Below are 21,106 nucleotides of genomic sequence, written 5' to 3'. Positions count from 1 at the left end.
CGGTCGTTTCCGCGGCCCCTGGGCGGGACTGGATGTCTGAAGGCTCGGATCCCTGAGGGCGTGGCGGGTGGGAGTCCTGAGGCTGGAGGGACGACTGCAGTGGAAGCGGAGAGGTGTCTTGTCCCTGGATGGTGACGGGTGGGATGAAAGACGGTGCACCACTGTGTACCCGGAATAAAAGAGATTCCTCCTTTAATCCTCGCCCTATGACTCAGACACTCTTATTAACCCATGTTACAGGGGAGGAAACCAAAGCACAGAGCCGGTAAGTGACATGCCAAAGGTTACAGGTGTCTAAGACCAGATCAGTGTTCCCCACCCACCGCCACCGCGGCCTCGAGCTTGAATGCAGAAACGCATCCAAATGCGCAGGAGGCGACCCGGAAGCGTTGGTGCCCAGGGCGGAACGCTGGACAGCATCCTGCTCCCACCACAGTCAAGACTGACCGGGTCTCCGTGCCCTAGGTGCTCGGTGCATTCCTACACCCGGGTCGGATTTGGAGGAGCCCGTCTGATGAGATGCGCCATTGTCTCCTATAGGGTCAATGTCCTTATTCACAGAGGAGAAAACTGAGGCTTCAAGGGGTAGTGCGACTTGCCCAAGGTCACGAAGCAAGGTTAGGCAGAGCCCAGATTCCTGATTTTAGCCCAGTGTTCTTTCATTAATTCATGCAACGGCACTGAGCAAGACGGACTCACTAACAAACATGAATTTCAGGTAGAGATGGACGCTTGGAAGGGGGAAAATAACAGGACGTGGATGGAAGCACAGTGGGAGTAGTCAAGGCGGACTTTCCTGCGGAGGCGACTTGTGAGCTGAGACCAGAACGGTGAGGAGGAGCTTGGAGTTCGAAGAAGAGCCAAGGGAAGAATCTCCCATGGAGAAGAACCGGCAAGTGCAAAAGCGCTGAGGCAAGAACTAGGCAAGCAAGGCTGGAAGTGGCCTCTGGCGAGTTAGGAGCAGGCGGCCTACAGGGTCCTTTTTGCGTTTTCTTAAGCTCGTGGGCCTTAATAAGGAAAATGGTGTGGGCGAGTAGGAGAGGCCGCTGGCCCCAGTTAGAGGGGAAGTGATGGCGGCCTGGACCAGGGCGGCTGCCAGAGAGATGCTTTTTCTTGGTGAACCCCCTTATCTTCTGCGCCCCTCCTCCCACCCCGACGCCACAGAAGGTCGAAGAGGGTTTCCGGAGAAGCTTCGTCTCAGGGTGAAGCAAGCCCCAGGCCCCACCGATGTTTCTCTTCCCTCTCGAGCTTACTCGGATTCGAGCCTTGCGCCCTGGCCCGCAGCTCTGGCCCTGGAGTCCCCGAACTCGGCTGCGCATGCCCCGGAGCCGGCTGGGCCTCAGCTGGGGGGCAGAGTCCACCCCCACACCCCCTACTGCGATCGCAGCTCCGCTAGCTCCTGCCGCTGACACCTGGCGGGCTCCGCGCCCAGCTGTGCGCCAGCTGTGCAGGCCTTCCCGGCGGCGCTGAGGACTCAGTCGTCCTCCAGGGCCTGTCCGGGGTCCTCGCAGTTTAGAAACTGAGGCCTCGACTCCAGGGAAGGAAGGGGATTGCAGGGTAATGAGCAGATACGAATGCCAGACCCTGCGCCAAACACCTGACGAGCCCGGTCCCATTTAATCCTCACAAGCGCCGAGCGACCGAGGTAGGACTATTACCATTATCCCATTGCACACGTGAGCACACTGCTGCCCAAAGAAGAGAAGGCACTCGCCCGAGGTCACGCAGCCAGCCCCCATTCCAACCCGGGAGATCAAGCGAGGCGCCCAGGGAGCAAGATTTAATGAGACTCTCGCTCTCCCGGTTGTGCAGGTGTAGGGTGGGCATCGGAGGGAAGGGATGACACATCCAGAGGGTGAAGGCCCTCTCCCCTCAATTTCCTGAATAACTGTCTCAGTCCTGCTCCCTTGGTTTCACTACTGTGCTCATCTAACAGAGGCGGAGCCTGAGTCTTCCCCACCTGCCCGACTTGGCTCCTGCTTCCGTTCCTGCACCCAGTACAGCTGCCAGTCTCCTCTCCTCCCGTGAGTTATCTGAGAGCAGGCTATGTTTTGACAGATTTTTAATTTTTTGTGCCAGCTCCCTGTATGGTCCGGGGGGGGGGACCCCCCCCACCCTTTCAATGCGCCCTTCCTTGCTCTGAGCCAGACTGTGTGCCAGACGCCTAACACGCGTTATCTCACTTAATCCACAGCATGGCCGTTAAAGGAAAATACTGTCTTTATTCCCTTTCAAGGGTGGGCCAGCTGTTGTCTAGAGATGTCGAACCCTCAGGAGCCTGGATTCCTGACCCGGATCCCCAATTTTCCCCGCCCACCGCTGTCGGGGGTCTCCAAGGAGAGATGCGAAAGTTGGGGGCTGAGCTGGAAACTTCCCCGGCGCGGTGAGTAGGGCAGGGACGGCGCGGTGAGTAGGGCAGGGACGCAAGGAGGCGCCAGGAGAACCTCTGGTCTCTTTTCTTCTCCTAAAATGCCTGTGAGAAGTCGGGCCTCAGGAGGATCTGAGGCTCCTCCCATTGTAAATCCAGCTGCTGGGGTCAGGGTGGGGGCGGCGGATCGCGCGGCCGGCGCAGCCGACCGCTGGGCCTAGTAAACAGCTTCTGGGTGAGGGCCTGCGGCAGGTGCACCCCACGCTCCGCGGTGTAGGGACCTGCGCCTGCGGCATGGCCTCGATTTCTGGCAGGCGAGCCCTGGGTCTGACCCCAGATGTCCCCTGACAGTAGAGCTGGGGGCGGCGGGGTCAGGACGTGAGGGCCCCTGAAAGGGCCTTCCTGCTGGTCTTTCACGCCTCCCTCAATTTCTTTTCCCTTCCTCTTCTCTCTTTTATTTTCAATAGGATTACTATAATTTCTTCTGTTAAAAGATGCACAGTGGCCAAGGGTTCCTGGAACACTCATTCATTTCACAGATGTTTATTGTGCCCGAGGGGCCGTGGGAGGTGCTAGGGACAATGCTGTGACAATCGCTGCCTGTTCCTGAGCTGCTCAGGATGAGAGCAGAAGTTGCTGACACTAAAACAAGCCCCCAAGCCAGGTGCTACACGCAACAGAGCAGTGTGACTACGGGGGGCCTCGCTGAGGAGGGGACGTAGGGGACATTTGTATGGAATAAAGGACATCCAAGCCAAGGGACCAGCAAGTGTGAAGTCTCCCAATCAGTGACATGCGTAGGATTTCGAGGCTGTGACCATCCTTCATGCCAGGAAAGGCACTGGCATGATTTGTCTTGATAAAGGACATCTCTGCTTTTAAACTGAATTCGCACATCTAGTCTCCTCTCATCTTCATCATCTGGCAGGTAACTGGGGCAGGTTCTCACTGTGCCCATTTTGCAGATGAGGGAGCTGAGGCCCAGTGGCCTGCTATGGTCACTCAGTGGGTGAGGGGGTAAATCTGGGGTGAGAAGGCCAGCCCCGGTCACCTGTGACACCCCAGCTGACCCTAGATGGGCTGGCTTCAGGAGAGAGCTCAGATCTATGCCTCTGTCCCACTGGCTCATCCGTTTAAGGAGGGACAGGGCCACAGAAAGGTCCCAGCCCTGGCTGGAAGTAGCAGAGCATGGAGCAGATGGAGGGACGTCACTGTCTTGTTGAGAGAGAGGCCCCTGGAACAGGTCAGAGAGTGCTGGTTCAGGAAGGTCTACAGTTTGGAGGTACTCGTTGATCTTGGGGTTCTCCATTTTCCTGTGTAAAATCTGCTCCTCCTCGTGGGGTTCTAAAGTAGCTTGGTCCTTGTTTCCATCTGCAGCCAGATGGGCCTAGCACAGCATCCAGGCCAGGCTCACCTGGGCCAGGACTGAGTCGGGGCTCTGAAATACATTACTGAATGAAGCCCACCCCTGCCTGCTGAGCTGCAGGGCCCGTTCTGATTCCCACATTCTCCCCAAGCTGGGCTGGCTACATGGGCCTGTGACCAGGGGAGTTGCACAGGGACCCACTCTCAGAAGTGCCCCACTCTTGGGGTTTAATGCTGCTGTCACTGTCTTGAAGTTCTTAGTAATTTTGTCTGAATTTATGTTTTGTAAGTGATGTCTAACGTGCTGGGGACTCAGACTTGCCTCTTGCTGCCTCCCTGGAATGGTTCTTAGCTGCCTGCTTCCCTGCTCCCTGGAGGCCCAGGCCCCTCCCAGCCTCCCCCCTCTGCCCTGCCCAGTGATTGCTGCTGGTGCCCAGTGTGGGGAGTCAGGGCTGGGCACACACGCTTCATGGCGTCTCGAGGCAGGGCGTGTTCATTGGGCGACTTGGTGGGGGTGAGCCTCTTGCCCAGCTGGATCCAGGTGCCTAGCACATCCTAGCACAGAGATTGCAGTACCCTTGGGGGTCATCCATCTGCCACTGGTCGGGACAGTGGGCCTGAGGGAAGAGGAGGTACCTCGACTTCCCCACTGCTGGTTAGACCTGGTGGCTGGCAGGAGAGGGAGCCTGGGAGCTGGTGGGCCATGTACTGGCATGCCACGTCACAGTCTGGGGCCCCCCGGGTGCCTGTGAGCGTCTGCCCTCGCCTGGCAGTATCCTGTGAGTGCACAGGGAGCACGACATTAAATCGCAAATAGAAAGCCCTACGACAGGTCAGGTGGAGAGGGGGAGCACAGCAAAGGAGTTTAGTTAACAACACTTTGTTAACAGCACAGCAGGGGGCTGTGCATTTTCATTTGGCACTGGACCCCAGAAATTCTGAGGCTGGTCCTGCCCCCGTGTGCTGGATGGCTTGTGGGTATTTCTTCCTGGAGACTCGGTACTGCTGACCTGGTCAGCACAGCTGAGCCTCCAGAGATGTGGGCAACCTCTCAGCTAACAAACAAGTCTTCGTAAAATAGGATGCCCCTTCCCTGCAGACTCCACCTTTATGAGGAGGTACTTTTGGCAGCGTGCCAGTCGGAACTGCTGCCCTGTTCTGGGTGACGTGTCTGCAGCAGGCCCTCCGGAAGTTCCGGGCTCGAAATCAGAGAGCTAGCCAGGCACATAGACACCAGCTATGAGTGCACGTCCTGATGGGCCAGAGGAGGAAACTGAGGCCCAAAGAGAGTGGGCGACAGTCCCCGTGTCACACAGGGAGCTAGAGCAGAGTGTGGTCAGGCACTCAGGTCGTTTGGTCCAAGTTGAGTCCAAAGCCTGTTGCTTCACAAATCCCCAGAGGAGGGACACCTCATCAGTTCCCTCTGAGGGTACAAGGCACCTTCTAGCTGGCAGGGATTCTGGAATCCCCTAACCTGGGCCTTCTTCCCAGGTGCTTCTAGAGAACCATTTGAGCATCTCTTTCTCGTGCCTCCTCCGAGATCACTGCTGAGTCCCTCTGTCACTCTCTGCCTTACGTTCTTTTCCTTCTACACTCCTCCCCCAGACGTTATGCGTTTGTTTCCTGTCTGGTTGCCCTGCTGGAATGTTCGGGGCTGTGACCCCAGTACACATCATGTTGCGTCATCATGCAGTGATTGTTGAATGAACGGATGGATGGATGAAGCCGACCTCTGCTTTTCTGCTTCCTCGTGTGTTTCCAGGAATAGGGTGCTCACTCCCTCCCGAAACATTTAATCTGTCCATCTATCTGTCCATCCACTCACTTAGCAGCTATCATACCCACAATGCACCAGGCACTCAACTCATTTTACAAGAATTTACTGAGCACCAATGATGTACCAGGAAGTGGGCCAGTGCTGGGGATGTGGTGGTGAGGAGGGAAAAAGACAGAATCTCTGCCCTTATGGAGACTAGAGTCTAGGGGGAGACAGAATCATTTTAATAAGTAATATACATTTGCCATTTAATAATCACCTTTAACACCAGGTCAGTGCTGCATGTGGAGGCAGTATTGTCCCTCTTTTGCTAGAAGGAAAGTCAAGCTTTGAGAGGAGGAAATTGAAGCTCAGAGAAGGCTGTCGCACAGACGGAGCTGAGCTTCAGAGCAGAGATTCGATCTCAGGTCCAGTTTGCACATCAGGCTCTCTCTACTGTGCCAAGTGAAGCCTTCTTCTTGCTGGGCTGAGTCTCGTTACGTTCTCCTGAGTCCATTTCTGTCCTGTGGGTGTACCTGGACTGAGGTCAGTGAAAGCAATCGTGGATGACCTAATTAAGTCTTCCCCACCTGCCGCTCACCAGGCTGAGCCCCCACAAGCATCTTCTCATTCCAGGTGGGTACCGCCGTTAACTCCATTTCACATATAATGAAACTCGTCACGTGAGCCTCAGCAGGGATAATTTCCCCGATGAGCTCACAGGGCGGGTAAGCAGCGGAATCAGAGGCCTGGGTTCAGATCCCGGTTCTGCCACTCAGTAACCACGTGGCCTTGGACAGCTGGCTTTCCTCTCTGAGTGTTCATTTCCCTGCCCCTGCAATGGGATGAATAAGCCCCTTTTGGGCTCCTTGAGGTCATAGATGCAAAATGACCTCTCTGGCAATTGTTGTCTGGGACAACGTGCTGTGTGTCCGACACTGTGCTGCGCACTTTGCTTGTGCTATGTCACTGAGTCTTCTTGATGACCCATTTTATAGATGGGGAAAGAGAGGCTCAGAGAGGTTAAGGAACTTCTCTGAGGCCATATGACTATTAAATGTAGGAACCAGGGCTTGAACCCATGTCCCTCTGAACTGAACCTGGCTCCATACTCTTGCCCCCTCACTCCAACCCCTACCCCTCACCCCTACCACACCCCCACCCCCACACAAGTCTTTTGCGAAATGTTCCCCTTCCTCAGTGAGTCCTGATGAATGCTTTCTAAGACCCTTTAGCTTGCTGGCTGCTCAGTCCTGTCTTCCATAGCAGCTGTGGGAAGGATCTGTCAAAAACTTAAATCAGATCATTTTGCTCCCCAGCTCTCAGCCCTTCAATGGCTTCCCATCTCACTCACAGTAAAATGCAGTCCTTACCCTGGCTCACAAGGCCCTACACAGTCTGGCTCCCCTGCTCTTATGACTTTCCCAATGGCTCATGCCATGGTAACTCCTGTGGCCTTCTGCTGTCTCTCCAGCATGGCACACACACTCCTGCCCCAGGACCTTTGCACTTGCTGTTGCCCTTGCCTGTAATGATTTTCCCCCGGGTATTTGTATGCCCCCCACCCTCAGGTTTCTGCTGTAGTGTCTCAGAGAAGCCTTTCCTATTCCTCTTGTCTAAAATTGCACTGTCATTGCTTGGTGCTCACTGCTACCTTGCTTTGGTTTTCTTCGTGTTAATCACTACCTGACTGCAGAGGATGTGTAGGTTTATTTATCCTCTCTCTCTCCCTCGCTTGACTCTTAGCACCATGAGGGCAGTGACTGTGTAGTTCCCTGTGGAATCCCCAGCACCTAGAACAGTGCTCAGTGCACAGTAGGGCTTCGATGTTATTATTTAAATGAAGAATTATTGTCTCATGCACAGGAGGAGCCTGAGGTTCCGAAGGTTCTGTAGGCGGCTCTAGGCCCCGCAGGTCTTGGTGGAGCAGCTGGATGGCACTTGGGGACCTTTGAACGCCGAGCGCAGCTCTTGGTCTCTGTCCTCACTGCTGCCTATTTCTCTGAGGAGGCGCCAGGGGCCTGGATGCCTAGGAGGCAGGAAGATGGGCGCTGAGAAGTTGGCAGCCACCGACCTGACAGCTGGCCCCGGGGGTTCCTGGAAGTCGGATTTAGGGGAAAACGGGAAAGGAGGAAAGGAGGAGAAGTTGGCCGTCGTTTCCTTGTAGGTCTGCCTGCTTCCACTCACATCTGCCACTGACCCATCCAGAGCGGCTGCAGGACACTTTGAGATTGAAGGGAGGGATGGGCTGGGGTGACAGCGCTTCCTGAGCAGGGTATGGAAGGGAAGTGCCATTCTCTGGAGCCAGGAAGCTTGGGTTCGAATGCTGGCCCCTCACTAACTGGCCTTGGGCACATTTGTTAGCCTCTCTAGTCATCAGTCTTTCCATCTGTATAATGGGTGTTATAATAATTCCTGCCTCACGGGACCGTTGCGAGGATTAAATGAGTTGATGCAAGTGATGTGCTTGTAAGAGTGACAGGGACTCAGGAAGGCCTCGATAAGCCCCCACTGTTATCATGCTCCCAGGACTCAGAAGGCAGAAAGCCTAGGCTTCGGCTGTTTCCTGCCCTCCCACCCCCAGCCAGCATCAGCCCTGGTAGGAGAGAAAGAGGGGAGGGGAAATCCGGGGAGAAAAGACACATGGACCCTGCACTCTCCCCTCGTAGAGCCTCGCCCCAAACTAGTGAGGCTGACAAAGCAGGGGCGATGAGTCCCTTCTGCCAAATAAGAAACCAAGCCCAGAGAAGTTGAGGGGTCTGCCCAAGGTTGCACAGCGAGGAACGGGCTAGCCCTGGACCCGAGCTGTATTCCCATCTCGTCTGCGCACGGCACTGCTTCTCCGGGATCTGCCTCCCACGTGACAACTGCTGCGTTTTTTTTTTTCTTCACAACCTGGATGAGCTGGAGCCTTAAGACATAATAGCGAGTGGGACCCTCCAAGCCACTAAACAGTCACGACACTCCAAGGCTCTCACGGAAGCTTTCACCAGGCCCCGCCAGTCTGTGATGGCCATGAGATGATCATTGACGAGGGTTTCCCAGAAGTGCTCAAAATGCAGGTGAATGTAGGAAATTCAGCTAGGATGAACCTCTGATAAGAGTCATGGAAGTCACAAGCGTTTGAGTCCTTTCCCCTGTCTGTGTCTGTGGAAGGAAGGGTGATTTCCGTTTGCCGAGCACCTACTGGGTTCCCCACTCCTCTTCCTTAATTTAATATTCAGTCAACAGCCCGGTGAGACGGGCATCCCGTCCCTGTTGTTCAGAGAATACTGGAGCCCGGTGTGGGTAGGACAGTTGCTCAAGGTCACACAGTAAATGAGTCAATATTTGGAATTCAAATTAAGTCCTGCGTGACTCTAACGCACACGTCCTTCCCGTCCACACACACTCGCTTTCAGTGCCTTCTTAAACACATAAATAAGCTCTGAGAGCGCTCTGGAAGTGATTGCAAAAACACAAATCAAGTAAAACACTTAGAAGAAGAAGAAAGAATGTTAAAAAAAATAAAAGCAGACAAGCCCCCAACCCTTCCCCGGTGTTGACGGTTTTCACTGGAGATTATAAAGAACCAAAGACTCTTAAAATCAGTCTTTGGACTTGATAATAATGGGCTGGTAAGAGAATGCTAACGAAATGTTATCAGTATTTTTCTTGTTAAAATCTCATTTCAAATAATTCCGTTCGTCATCCCTTTTTTACGAGGAACAAAAACAAATGTTTTCCAAAGCTTCAAACCAAAATCTCTGTGTGGGTTTCTTGTTTCGAGCCAAATATTCCATGTCTTTTCCCAGCGGGGAATTCCCTCCCCTCATCCCTCTGTCGCTCCAAGTCCCGCACTTCCTCCTGGTCCAGCTTTCCCCTTCACTGCCCTTAGACGCTGGCTCTGTCCCCACAGAGAGTCAGGGGCCTGGGTTCAAATACAAGATTCTTTTTGGTTAACCATTAAAATATTAGTTTCTGTTTTAATATAAGCCATGCTTAAACACATTCCCACTGTAAAATAAACAAGGGATACATAAGAGTATAGAGCCTATTTATTTCCACTCTTCTCCCCCAGAGATCATTGGTTTTTAAAAGTTGTTTTTAGAATTAATTTTTTATTAAAGAAGTAAGTTTATATAGTTTTAAAGGTCAAATGGTTCTAAGAGGCTTGTAATGAAAAAGAGCAGCCTCGATCCTGCCCCTGCCCACCTCAATTCTTCTGCCCAGAGGGAACCATTTTCAGCTTTTAGTTGTTTCTTCTGGCATTTTCTTACCTCTTTCTAAATAACATCTCTACAATGACTACCCCTGATTTTTCTGTATTAAACCTTTCTACTACAAAGATGAAGATTTCCTCCTACACTGGTTTCCCCCAGTACCATTCTAATGATAATTTCATTTTTTGTTAAGTCAATATTCAGTGTTTGTTATTATGACCATGTAAGTAGTGCTCACAGTCATGCCACATAGTATGCTGACTTTAATTTCATTTCCTGTCTTGTATAATCTTTTCTTTTTCCTGGAGTTGATAACTGCCTTTAGGTTTTATTTAGTTTCCCATATGCCTGTCATTAATTCATCTCTTTACTCTTTCAGAAATAGAAACCATTCTGGGCAAATCCACACATACCAGGTAAACTCTCAGATCCGTTTTTCCCCCTTTGTAGTCATTTCTCCTAGAGAACATTACTCTTCTACCACTGGTGGCCCTCTAGGCCACTGCAGAGCTGTCAGCCTTGAATGTCTCTTCCCCATAATCTGGAAAGTCCCCTTTGCCCCTCTCCTGGGTTGGACCCCTGATTTCCTGGGTTCCATGCCTTCCTTTTGCTTGGTTTATTTCCTGTCTTGGTGGAGCATCTCTTTCAGTAGCTTCCTGAGGCAGGCTGAAAGGGAGGCAAAATTTTCAAAATTTTGCCTGACTGAGATTGTCTTCCTTCTGCTCTCACATTTGAACAGCAGTTTGCTTGAGTGTAGAATTGTAGCTCCTTCAACCTTGGAACCATTTCTCTGTGGTCTTCTGACTTCCCGCTATTGATAGTCTGATGTCATTCTCATTCCTATTTTATCTCTCGCAGGCTTTGGGGAGCCTTTCCTTCTTCCTGTTGCTTGGGAATTTCATCATCATATACCTTGGCATGGTTCTTTTTTTATTCTTTGTGTTGGGCCTCAGGTGAATCCTTTCAATCTGGAAACCCATGGATTTCAGTAAGAAAGTACCCTGAATTGTTAATTTGATCTTCTCTCTTTTCAAAATTCCTATTGTGTCCTATAATTTGGAAGTTTGGCTGCTTAGATTGATCCTTTCAAAAAATTTAAAATATTTTTTTAATCTCACCTCTCTTATGTTCTATGGTGCTGCTGTTCTTGGAGATTTCTTCTATTTTATCTTTCATTCTTTTCCTTGATGTTTTCATTTCTGCCATCATATTTGTAATATTTAAGAGCTCCTCAGTGTTCTCTGAATGTCTCCTTTTATAGCATCCTGTTTTCATTTCACAAATGCTACATTTTTTCTCTCTGAGGCTTTGAATTATAGATTTTTTAAAAATATTCTTCTGCTGGCTGCATTGTCTCTTTTCCTCCAAGTTGTTTTTTTGCTTTTTCCTTCCTCTCTCATTTTAAGAGGAGTTCCCCAAATAACTGGTGATCTTTGCACAAAAACGTTGACCAAAAGCTCTGTGGGCATGAGCTGGGCTTGCAGACAGGTGGGCTACCTGGTTGGGTAATAAGGCAGTGATCCACCCATTGTATTTTTTATCTGGGCACCCAAATGACAGTTTCTGTGGGTCTTTCCTCTTGAGCTAGTGGGTTTCCCCAGAGAGGAGCCCTTCAGTTTCTTTCCTAGAGAGGGCATTGAGGGCAGAGTCTGGCCATTAGCTTTTTGGGAGCCGTGTAGGGAAAGGCCCCCAGAGGTCTCACCATCGTGAGTACAGAACTTCCCCTTGTGCTGTTGTCAGCCCCATGCCACCTCCTTCAGATGTGTCTGGTGTCCTGGAAGCCAGAGCCTGTTCGGGTCCACTCCTCTAGAGAGAAAACGCCCATGGTCACTAGAACAGGAGAGGAGTATATCCCTTGCTGCACGTGCGGGAGGACTGTCCGCTGGTTCTACTGTGCTCCAACCCATCTCTCGCTCTGTCTCTAGGGCACCTGGGTCTCTAGTTCTGGGCTGCTATCCTCTGGTTCTAAGCATGACTGGCTCCCTTTTAGACTTTCTCCTCTAAGGCTTGATTTCTCTGGAGTCTGCTCTGCTAAGTCGTGTACCAATTGTCCATCCTTTACGATCTTCCAAAATGTAATTGACGTATCTTGGGTCTTGCTCTCTTTGCCCTCGAGGATTAATGCCTTTGTAATTCCTTTACTGTCGTTTTAGTAGACTGTTTGGAGGAAGTGGAAATAAATGTGTGCATTTAATCTGCAATGTTTACGTGGAAATAGAAACCTTTTTTGAGACATTTACATAATAATAAAGTTATTGATGATAACGAAGATAATAATTTAAATTGATCCATCACTTAAATTGATCAAGTAATTTGTAGCCACTGTCTCATAACAACCCAGGAGCTAAGCACTATTTTTATCCCCAAACCATAGATGAAGAGAGGGGAGCTCTGCAAGGCTATGTAATTTGCCCAAAGCCCGTGCTGGTGAGTGGAGAGGAGGGGTTAGGACCAGGTCTGTCTCTGGAGCCTAGTGTCTAACCTCTACTCTGTGCAGCCTCCTCGCCCTGTGTGCACATAAACACACAGGAATGGATGGAACATCACACGACTGGGCCGTAAACTTTATTCTGTAGCTTCCTTTTCTAATTCAACTGTAGGTCTTGGATATTGGTCTGTATCAACCAATTAGATCAACCTCATTATCTTTAACAGCAGCATAATATTCCATAATGAGCCATACCAAAATATATTTAACCACTACCTATAGAGGGATATGTGTGTCATCCCTAACTTTCAAGACTTTTTAACCATGTGACTTGGGGTAAGTCAAGTCTTCTCCTAGGGCCTCAGTTTCCCCATCTTAAAAAATGGAGACATCACAAGGGGATACATTCTAGTACAATTCCATTATATAAAGTACAAAAGTAGTTGAACTCAAATATGCCGTGTAGCAGGTTAAAGGGTGAGCCTCCAAAAGATATGTCCACGTCCTAATCCCTATAACCTGTGAATGTGACCTTGGTTGGAAAAATAGTCTTTGCAGATATGATTAGGTTAAGGATCTCAAGATGAGGAAACCACCCTGGATGATCTGTGAGGGCCCGAAATCTGATGACAAGTGTCCTAATGGGAGACACACAGAGGAGAGGAGGAGGCAATGTGACGATGGAGGCAGAGATTGGAGTGATGTGGCCACAAGCCCAGGAATGTTCACAGCCACCAGGAGCTGGAAGAGACAAGGAAGCATCCTCCCCTGAAACCTCTGGAGGGAGTGTGGGCCTGCTGACACCATGATTTCGAACTTCTGGCCTCCAGAACTGTGAGAGAATAAATTTCTGTTGTTTAAAGCAACCAAGTTTGTGGGTAATTTATTACGGCAGCCACAGGAAACTAATATATGCCTGTGGAAAAAGTTCTAAAATATTTAGGTATTTGCTTAGAGCGTCTCAGGCTTCTCCCACGTGTCAAGACTTGGGCACCTTGAGAAATACAACGTGGTCTCTGGAGACCCGCACAACAGTCTTGGGCTAATGTTTCCTTTCACTTTGGGCTCAGCTCATCTCTTGCAGGCCCTGTAGTTTTCACTGTAGGGTGTATGTGTCTCCAACCAAGGGCTACCTCTCTTGAGATGGGGCCCGGGCGTGGGCTTTTTAAATGAGGTTTTGTGTGCGATTCAGGTAACATAGTCCCAGGGAAGAACCACGGCTCTGAAATCAGCATTGGTGCCCACGGTCCAAGACAGATGAGGTGGGGCCTGGAGGAAGTCTCTCGGCCTCTTCTTGACCTCAGAGAAGGTCAGGGTTGGAAGGGTCCTTAGGGATCCAACCCTGTTATTGAGAAACTAAGGCCCAGAAAAGCCAAGTGATTTTCTAAAGTCATGCGGCTAGCAAACTGTGGAGCTGGAATTTGAACCCAAGCTAGAAGTTGGGTCTTTTGACTTCCAAACTCCAGCCGGCGTCCATTTTCTTTGGGTGTGTATCTCTGAGACCTGGAAATATATCATAATAGATCCATTCACGGGCTGAGGCAGTGTAGCGAAATCCCACACCTCTCCAGCCCCATATAGTCCACAAGACAGAGAGTGAGATGGAAGAAAACAAACCCCCGCTAATAAAAAAGGAAATTCTCTTTGTGCCTCCTCTGTATCTGGCCCCACGTTAGGAGCTGGGGATGGAGGGGCAAACATGGTCCCTGCCATTGAGGCTGGAAAGGAAGAAGGAAAAGAAGTTAAGAAGCACCAGACACCAGGCTGAGCACATGGCACGTATGCCACCCGTGAGCTCAGGACCAGTCAATTAGTGGCACGGATCCCCATTGGACAGGTGAGAACACCAAGGCTCAGAGAGGTGAAATAACTTAGCAAAGGTCACACAGCTTTGAAGTGGTGAAGCCAGGCTAGAACTCAGCTCTCTCCAGTTCACAGCTTGGTGGGCAGGAGGGACTGTAAGCAGCTAAGTGCAACCTGCTCCCAGACGTGCAATCCCGGGTGAGCCATCTTCCCCGGAAAGCCCGCCTGTCACCAGCCTCAGGCGGTGGGGTTCTGGGAGTGGAGGGAAAGAAGGGCGAGCCATTGAAAGGCATCTCCCCCACCACACGGGCATGTGGGGAGCCTATTCTGAGTTTGAGGTCTTTGACAGCAGGTGTGCTAGAGCTGGGCTGTGTTTATGGAACAGTCTCTCCGGACACACGAGGGGGATGGAATAACACTGGGCCTGGGGTTGGTGAGGGGAACGGGGGTGATCAGAGGTCAGCTTGCAAGAATTTGCTTAGCCAATTTCCCACGGCGCTTTCTCGGATCTGCTGAGTCCGCAAGAGGAACCCTGAGTTAAGGGGTGCCAGGCGCAGCTTCCCCACATTGCGATGCGGAGCAGCCAACCCCAGCTGCCTGCACATCTACTTGGATTGACCTGTGAGCAGAGCAGCCCCCGCTGGGCGGAGGGAGCGCAGCTAGACCTGGAGTAAGACACGCGGGGCTCTGGGCTGTCCTGTGTGACCCTGGGCGGCCAGAGCCTTAACATCTCTGAGCCTCAGTTTCCTCCTCTCTAACTTGGGACGACTACTCCTTATAACACAGTCATAGCTGCCCTGCACATTTATTTAGAAGATTAAAAATGACCATAGCCGAGGGGGCCGGCCCGGTGGCACAAGTGGTTAAGTGAGCGCTCTGCTGCAGTGGCCCAGGGTTCTCAGGTTCGGATCCCGGGCGCGCACAGACACAACGCTTGGCAAGCCATGCTGTGGCGGTGTCCCATATAAAGTGGGGGAAGATGGGCATGGATGTTAGCCAGGGTCAGTCTTCCTCAGCAAAAAGAGGAGGATTGGCAGATGTTAGCTCAGAGCTGATCTCCTCACACACACACAAAAATGACCATGGGTGAACACGAGTTATGAAAACACCCATGCCAAATAAATGCCAGATTTCCCTGTCCCATGCCCTCTCACGCCTCCTTCAACTCTGCTGAACTCTGACGTCACTGTTATTTTTAGTGCTCCTCTCTACTGTCAGGATAAAGCTCCCTGCCGGCAGGGGCCGTGGCTGTTCCGTTCACTGTTGAATTCTCCATTTCTACACAATGCCTGACACGTAGGTGCTTCATAAATATTGGCTAAATGAATATGCTAATGTTATTGTTAGTATGAGATTGCAGGATGTGGGATTCGAAAAATCTGTCTTATGAATAGAGCATTATAGACTAGATTTTGTCTTTATGAGCCGGGGACCTTTTGCCAATCAGTCTCTCTCTCTCTCTCTCTCTCATTCTTCCCCACTCTCTCTGAATCTCTACCTCTGTCCATGTCCATCTTTCTGTCTTTCCTGGGTCTGAGCTCCCCGGCAGGCCCAAGGTCACTGCCATTTTCTTGGCCTGATGATCTCCAAGCTTGCCCCATCCTCTCCTGGACACAGTTGGGACGGGAGTCAGCAGCGACCCTTCCTCCTCTGCCTGCCTAGGCAGCCCACATTCTTTCCCACCGGGCATTTCCAAGCCTAGGCCTGGGGCCCCCTGGAGCCCAAAATCCAGGTTTTGGTGCAACCCAGGGCTGCTCTCAGTGACGGGCTGGGGCTGGGTGCGAACCTCCTGATTGACATGAAAAAGATGTCAGGAATCTGAAAAAATATATGTTTTGGCTGGCGCTCTACCTTAATCCCTCATGAGCTGTCTTAGTTGAAAGGTTTTTTTTTCCTTTGCGTGCAGATTATCTGAGAACTGCTTGGCACTTGGGAATTTTCCATTGGCGCAAGCTGAGCCTTCACAGTGCCAAGAAAGGAGAGAAGAAATATCAGACAAAATGGGCCCCGCTCTCCTGCCAGTCTCAATTTGGGAGACTGCTTTCCATCCTTGGGGCCATTTGTGAGAAATCACGCTCTGAGGCCTTCTAGGGAAAATCTTCTGACTTTTTATTCTCCAGCGTGGAAATTCTCCACATTCAAGTGTTTAACGGTGACACGAGGAGCGTGTGGAACAGCAAGGACAAACAGTGGTGTGCAGTTGCTTTGTTTTGTTCTGGGATAGGGAGGCAGTGTGGTTTCTACAGTCTCACAAGGCTTAATCACACTGTGTCTTCACTACTCACTGCAGTGTGGGTTGGGCGAACCACTTCATCTCCCTAGCCTCAGTTTCCTGTTCTGTAAAAAGAGCTAATGATGCTTACTTCCTTGAGTCATCGTGGGGTCGTGGGGTGTGACTGTGAATTCTCTGCTCTCTCTCTTTCTGGTGTGTGTGTGTGCGCGTGTGTGTGTGAATTCGGTCCTTAGCTGGGAAGCTGGACCTTGGAAGGTGGGCCTTGGGTGGACAATGGAGGAGACAGTCTGTATCCCTTTAGATGAGCGTTCGTCAAAGGCAGGTGTGTGTGGCAGGGTGGTCTCCTGGGCAGTGGGTACTAAGAAGCCAGGATGGCAGAACCTGCTGAGATAATGTCCTTTTATGTTACTTCCCATATTTATTCCCGTTTTGAAATCCTTTGGCCTCTGAGGAAAATATCTGGGTAGAAACTTTTAGTCGTATCTCAACTGTGCTACAGGATATTAAAGGGAAGAATGTCTGTGAAGAGGGTGAAAATGTGTGGGAGCCCTGGGCAGGCTAACAGCTTGCGCTTGGGACTGGTGTGCTCTAAATATTTGCTTCATGTTTACGGCCAGGGCCTGGCAGTCAGGGAGAAGGAGGACCCCTAGGGGCTGCCTCCGCATCTCCTGTGCTCAGAACAACTCCACTGTGGCCCGGACTTGCAGGCTTCACAGAGTAAAACAAAACCTCTGCAGTTAACGGGGCCCTCCCCTACTTAGATTAGAGTTTACAACCGGCTGTTGATCCTCAAGTCTGCCATTGGGGGGTCTTATTCCTCAGCCCATGCAGCTCCTCACAGGATTCTTTTCAGCCACACCACCTTTGAGAGAAGTTCTGCTAAACACAATTCTCTCCATCCTACTGTCCCAGGGATGATCGGCCCCTCTCATAGGCTGGCTTCAGGGAAGTGCTCAGCTGTTGGCCCTCTAGGGTGACTAAGGGGGACACTGGCCACCACTCAGACTCTCCCAGACCAGAGAGGTGGATCATAGTAGCAGCAACCAGTAGCGTGAGGTCCGTGAAGAAAGGAGCATTGGGACCGGGAGGGTCCCACCCTACCCTTCAGTGAGGATTGCCTCTCCATTGCAAGCTTGAGAGTTAAGGGTTTCTTTATATGAACACATATATAGCACAGCCTCTGTCACATAGCAGGCTTTTCATTTGAGGCAGTGTAATGTAGTGGCTAAGAGAGTGGGCTTTAAATCCAAACTTCTTGGCTTCAAATACTACCACTACCAGCTGTGTGACCTTGGGAAAATTGCATAAATCTTTTCAGCCCTTATTTTCTCATATGTAAAATGGAAATTATAATAGTACTTACTTTACTTGATTGTTCTCAGGACTAAATGAGATACTATTTTTAAAATGCTAGCCCTGGGTGGCATATTGTGGTAAGCACGGCACCCAGAGATGTCCATGTCCTAATCCCCAGACCCTATGGATATGTTAGGTTTCATGGCAAAGGGGAATTAAAGTGGCAGATGGAATTGAGGGTGCTCATTAGCTGTCCTTGAGATGGGGAGATTATCCTGGATTATCTGGGTGGTCCCGTTGTAACCATAAGTGTCTTCGTAGTGGAAGAGGGAGGCAGAAGAGCGTGAAGCAGAGCGATGGCAGCACGAGAAGCTTTCAATCAAAGCTGCTGGCTGTGAAGATGGAGGAGGGGGTCCTGAGCCAAGGAATGCAGGCGGTCTCTAGAAGCTGGAAAAGGAAAGGAAACGGATTCTCCCCTGGAGCCTCCAGAAAGGCGTGCAGCCCTGCTGGCACCTTGATGTTAGCCCAGTGAGACCCTGTTGGACTTCTGACTTACAGAACTGTAAGAACACACCTTTGTGTTGTTTTAATTTTGTAAGAATATGTTACAGGAGCAATAGAAAACTAATAAACATATCGTAAGTGTTGAAGAAATGTGAACTTTTGATTTTCCCTTTGCAACTGTTCCGATGTTTCTTCTCTCACTCCTTAGACAGCAGAAATTGTAAATTTGTGTGCAGTGATCAGAACCAGGCGAGGCATACAGTAGGTGCTCTAGAATGGATGAATGGACAAAAAAAGTAATATGTCGTGGTAAATTAGCACGAAGGAAGGGGCCCTGAGCCAAGGAATGCAGGTGGTATCTAGAAGCTGGAAAAGACAAGGAAACAGATTCTCCCCTGGACACTCCAGGAGGAACCAGCCCTGCCAACACCTTGACCTTAGCCCAGTGAGACTGACCTCCAAAACTGTAACTTTGTGTAGCTTTAAGCCACAGACTTGGTGGTATTCTGTTACTGCATCAATAGAAAACTAAAACAGCCAGGTAGGGGGGAAGGGCTTCCTTTCCTAAAGGCTGAGCACACATCTGAAAGGGGGTGTATCTGCCCGTTTTCAGAGTGGGAAATGAATACGGTATTAGTTTTGTATTGCTGTGTAACAATTCTACCAACCCGTTTAAACTGGCAGCTGAAACTAACTCATGTTTATTACCTCATAGTTTTTGTGGGTCAGCAATTGAGGTGCTGCTCTGGGTCTCACAGAGCTGCAGTGAAGGTGTTGGCTGGGGCTGCGGTCTCATCTGAGGCTTGACTGGGGAGGGCACCTGCTTCCAAGCTCACGTGGCTGTTGGCAGTTCCTTACAGGCTGCTGGACTGAAGGCCCGTTTTCTTTTTGGCTGGAGGCTGCAGGCTGCCCTCAGTTCACTGCCGCATGGCCCTCGAAAGGGCGGCTACAACATGGCAGCTTGCTTCTTCACACCAGCAAGATGGGTGTTACAATCTTATCACACACACCTAATCACACACTTCCATCACCTTTTCCACAGTCTTTATGTCTAGAAGCAAATCACAGGGTCTGCCACAGTCAAGAGGTTCAGTCACAGGAGATGAACACCAGACCATGGGGCCATCCTAGTGTTTGTCCACCCACAAAGACCCAGAGGAGATAAGAGGTGGAGGCAGGAACTTTGTGACTCTAGAGAGCCAGTGTGATGTAGGGATCAAAGTATTGGCTCTAGAGACTGTGCTTTGGGTCAAATTCCAACTATGGCACTTCCTCATCCTGGAAAAGTGGCTTAGCATTCTAAGCCTCATTCTTTCTCATCTGTAAAATGCAGATGATAGAGTACCAGCCTTGTAGGACTGTTCTGAGGTTTCCAGTTGATTCTGAATGTGAAAGACTCAATTGGGTCTCAACACCCAGGAAGGCCTAAATCAATGTCACTCATGTTCACTGTGTTCCCATCAAGTTTTTTGGTTTGTTTTGTATGCTTAGGTGTCTGTAGTTGTAGATTCAGGAAACAGTTTGGTTTCTGGCAGGCGATGTTCTTGTCTCCCAGGATCCATTCTTCCTGATTCCCTTACATAATGGACTCTCCCAGTATTGGCTGGTGTCCTAGTCAGTTGGGCTGCTCTAACAAATTACCATACACTGGGAGGTTTAAACAACAGACATTTATTTCTCGCAGTTCTGGAAGCTGGAAGTCCAAGATCAAGGAAGTCCAAGGTGCTGGCTGTTCTGGTTCCTGGTGAGGGCTCTCTTCCTGGTTTGTAGATGGCTGCCTTCTTGCTGTGCCCTCATTTGGTGGAGAGAGCGAGCTCTTGTCCCTTCATCTCCTTATAAGGGCACTAATTCCATCATGGGGACCCCACCCTTATGACCTCACCTAAACCTAATTACCTTCCAAAGGCTCCATCTCCTAATGCTATCACATTGGAGCTCAGGGCTTCAATGTATGAATTTGGGGGGACACAAACATTCATTCTGTAGCAGCTGAGGACATAACCACTCAGCTAAAACCACCCTTCTCAATGCCCTGTGCAGTAAGAATAACCGTGTGACCAAATCTAGTTGAGAGGATGTGAGCAGAAGTGATGGGTAACATGCTCTTTGTTTTTCCTAGGAAGACTGCATTTCCTTTTTATTTTATTTTGATATTGAGATAACAATGGTTTATAACATTATATAAATTTCATCTGTACATCATTATATTTCAACTTCTGTATAGACTACATCATGTTTACCACCAAGTCTAGTTTCTATCCGTCACCAAACACATGTCCCCCTTTACCCCTTTCACCCTCCCCCACCCTCCTGGCCACAAATATGTTCTCTGTATCTAAAAACTGTGGAATGCTTCATGAACTTGTGTGTTATCCTTGCACAGGGGCCATGCTAATCTTCTCTGTATTGTTCCAATTTTAGTATATGTGCTGCCGAAGCGAGCACAACATGCTCTTATAAGGAACAGGTGTGCCCTCCCATCCCTCTCCCTTCTTCCTGCCAGCAGGAATGTGATGGGAGCAAGCTTTGACCGCAGGCCATTGTGATGGCAGAGAACGTGATGGAAGGGCCCTGGTTCCCGACACCTCACTAGCCCTGGACTGTACCCAGATGCTTCTTCCTTTTGAAGTCACTGTATTTGAGATTGCTTGTTAAAATGGTTTCATCAGGATTGTATTTAATATGGCATTATTCACTGGCTTTAGCTGTGAACATTTGCAGCAGGCTGTAGAGATGAATGAAACACAGTCTCTGCTTTACAACCGTGTATGACCTGCCTTAGCCTGGATTCCCAGAAAGCAGAACCTGAGACAAAGGCGTCTGGTGAGGACTTTATCAGGGAGTGTGGTCCCAGGGAGCAGGTGTTGGGGACAGCGGGTGAAGCTGGGTAGAAGGTTGCACTGATCCCTCCACGGGTCACTGTTTACCCAGCCTTCTCCAACTGTTCCATGAGAATCATCTCAGCACGACCATCCATTGAGAGAGTGGAGAGAGCATGGAGTCGTTTTCCATTGGCTCCTGACCCCATTGGCCGAAGGTTGACCCATGCGGTGTTGGTGTTAATTCCTCGAGTTTCTGAGTAGTGCACCTGTGGACACAAGGAGGCTTCCTGCTGCATGCCGAGCCCAGCGTTGGTAGAGAATCCTGGGGT

At 50.2% G+C, this 21,106-nt stretch overlaps 1 long non-coding RNA gene and 1 other non-coding gene across 3 annotated transcripts; one reads left to right on the top strand and one right to left on the bottom strand.

Moving 5' to 3' along the window:
• The first annotated feature begins 1,480 nt into the window (after window positions 1-1,480).
• On the top strand, window positions 1,481-18,059 carry LOC131409285 (uncharacterized). 2 transcript variants are annotated; one of them, XR_009220891.1, is made up of 3 exons: window positions 1,481-1,645; window positions 2,237-2,383; window positions 17,773-18,059. It is a non-coding gene; the product is annotated as an uncharacterized LOC131409285 (long non-coding RNA). The 2 variants fall into 2 exon arrangements; XR_009220892.1 differs by lacking the exon at window positions 17,773-18,059 and adding an exon at window positions 2,836-3,264.
• A 2,234-nt stretch (window positions 18,060-20,293) lies between these two features.
• LOC131409856 (U6 spliceosomal RNA) lies at window positions 20,294-20,400 on the bottom strand. Its single transcript, XR_009221045.1, has one exon. It is a non-coding gene; the product is annotated as a U6 spliceosomal RNA (small nuclear RNA).
• Between the last annotated feature and the right edge of the window lie 706 nt (window positions 20,401-21,106).

The sequence above is a fragment of the Diceros bicornis genome, chromosome 8 (genome assembly GCF_020826845.1).
Source record: "Diceros bicornis minor isolate mBicDic1 chromosome 8, mDicBic1.mat.cur, whole genome shotgun sequence".
Taxonomy (NCBI): Eukaryota; Metazoa; Chordata; class Mammalia; order Perissodactyla; family Rhinocerotidae; genus Diceros; species Diceros bicornis.
The sequence above is the reverse complement of the archived record's forward strand: the minus strand, read 5'-3'. Positions and strand labels throughout refer to the sequence as shown.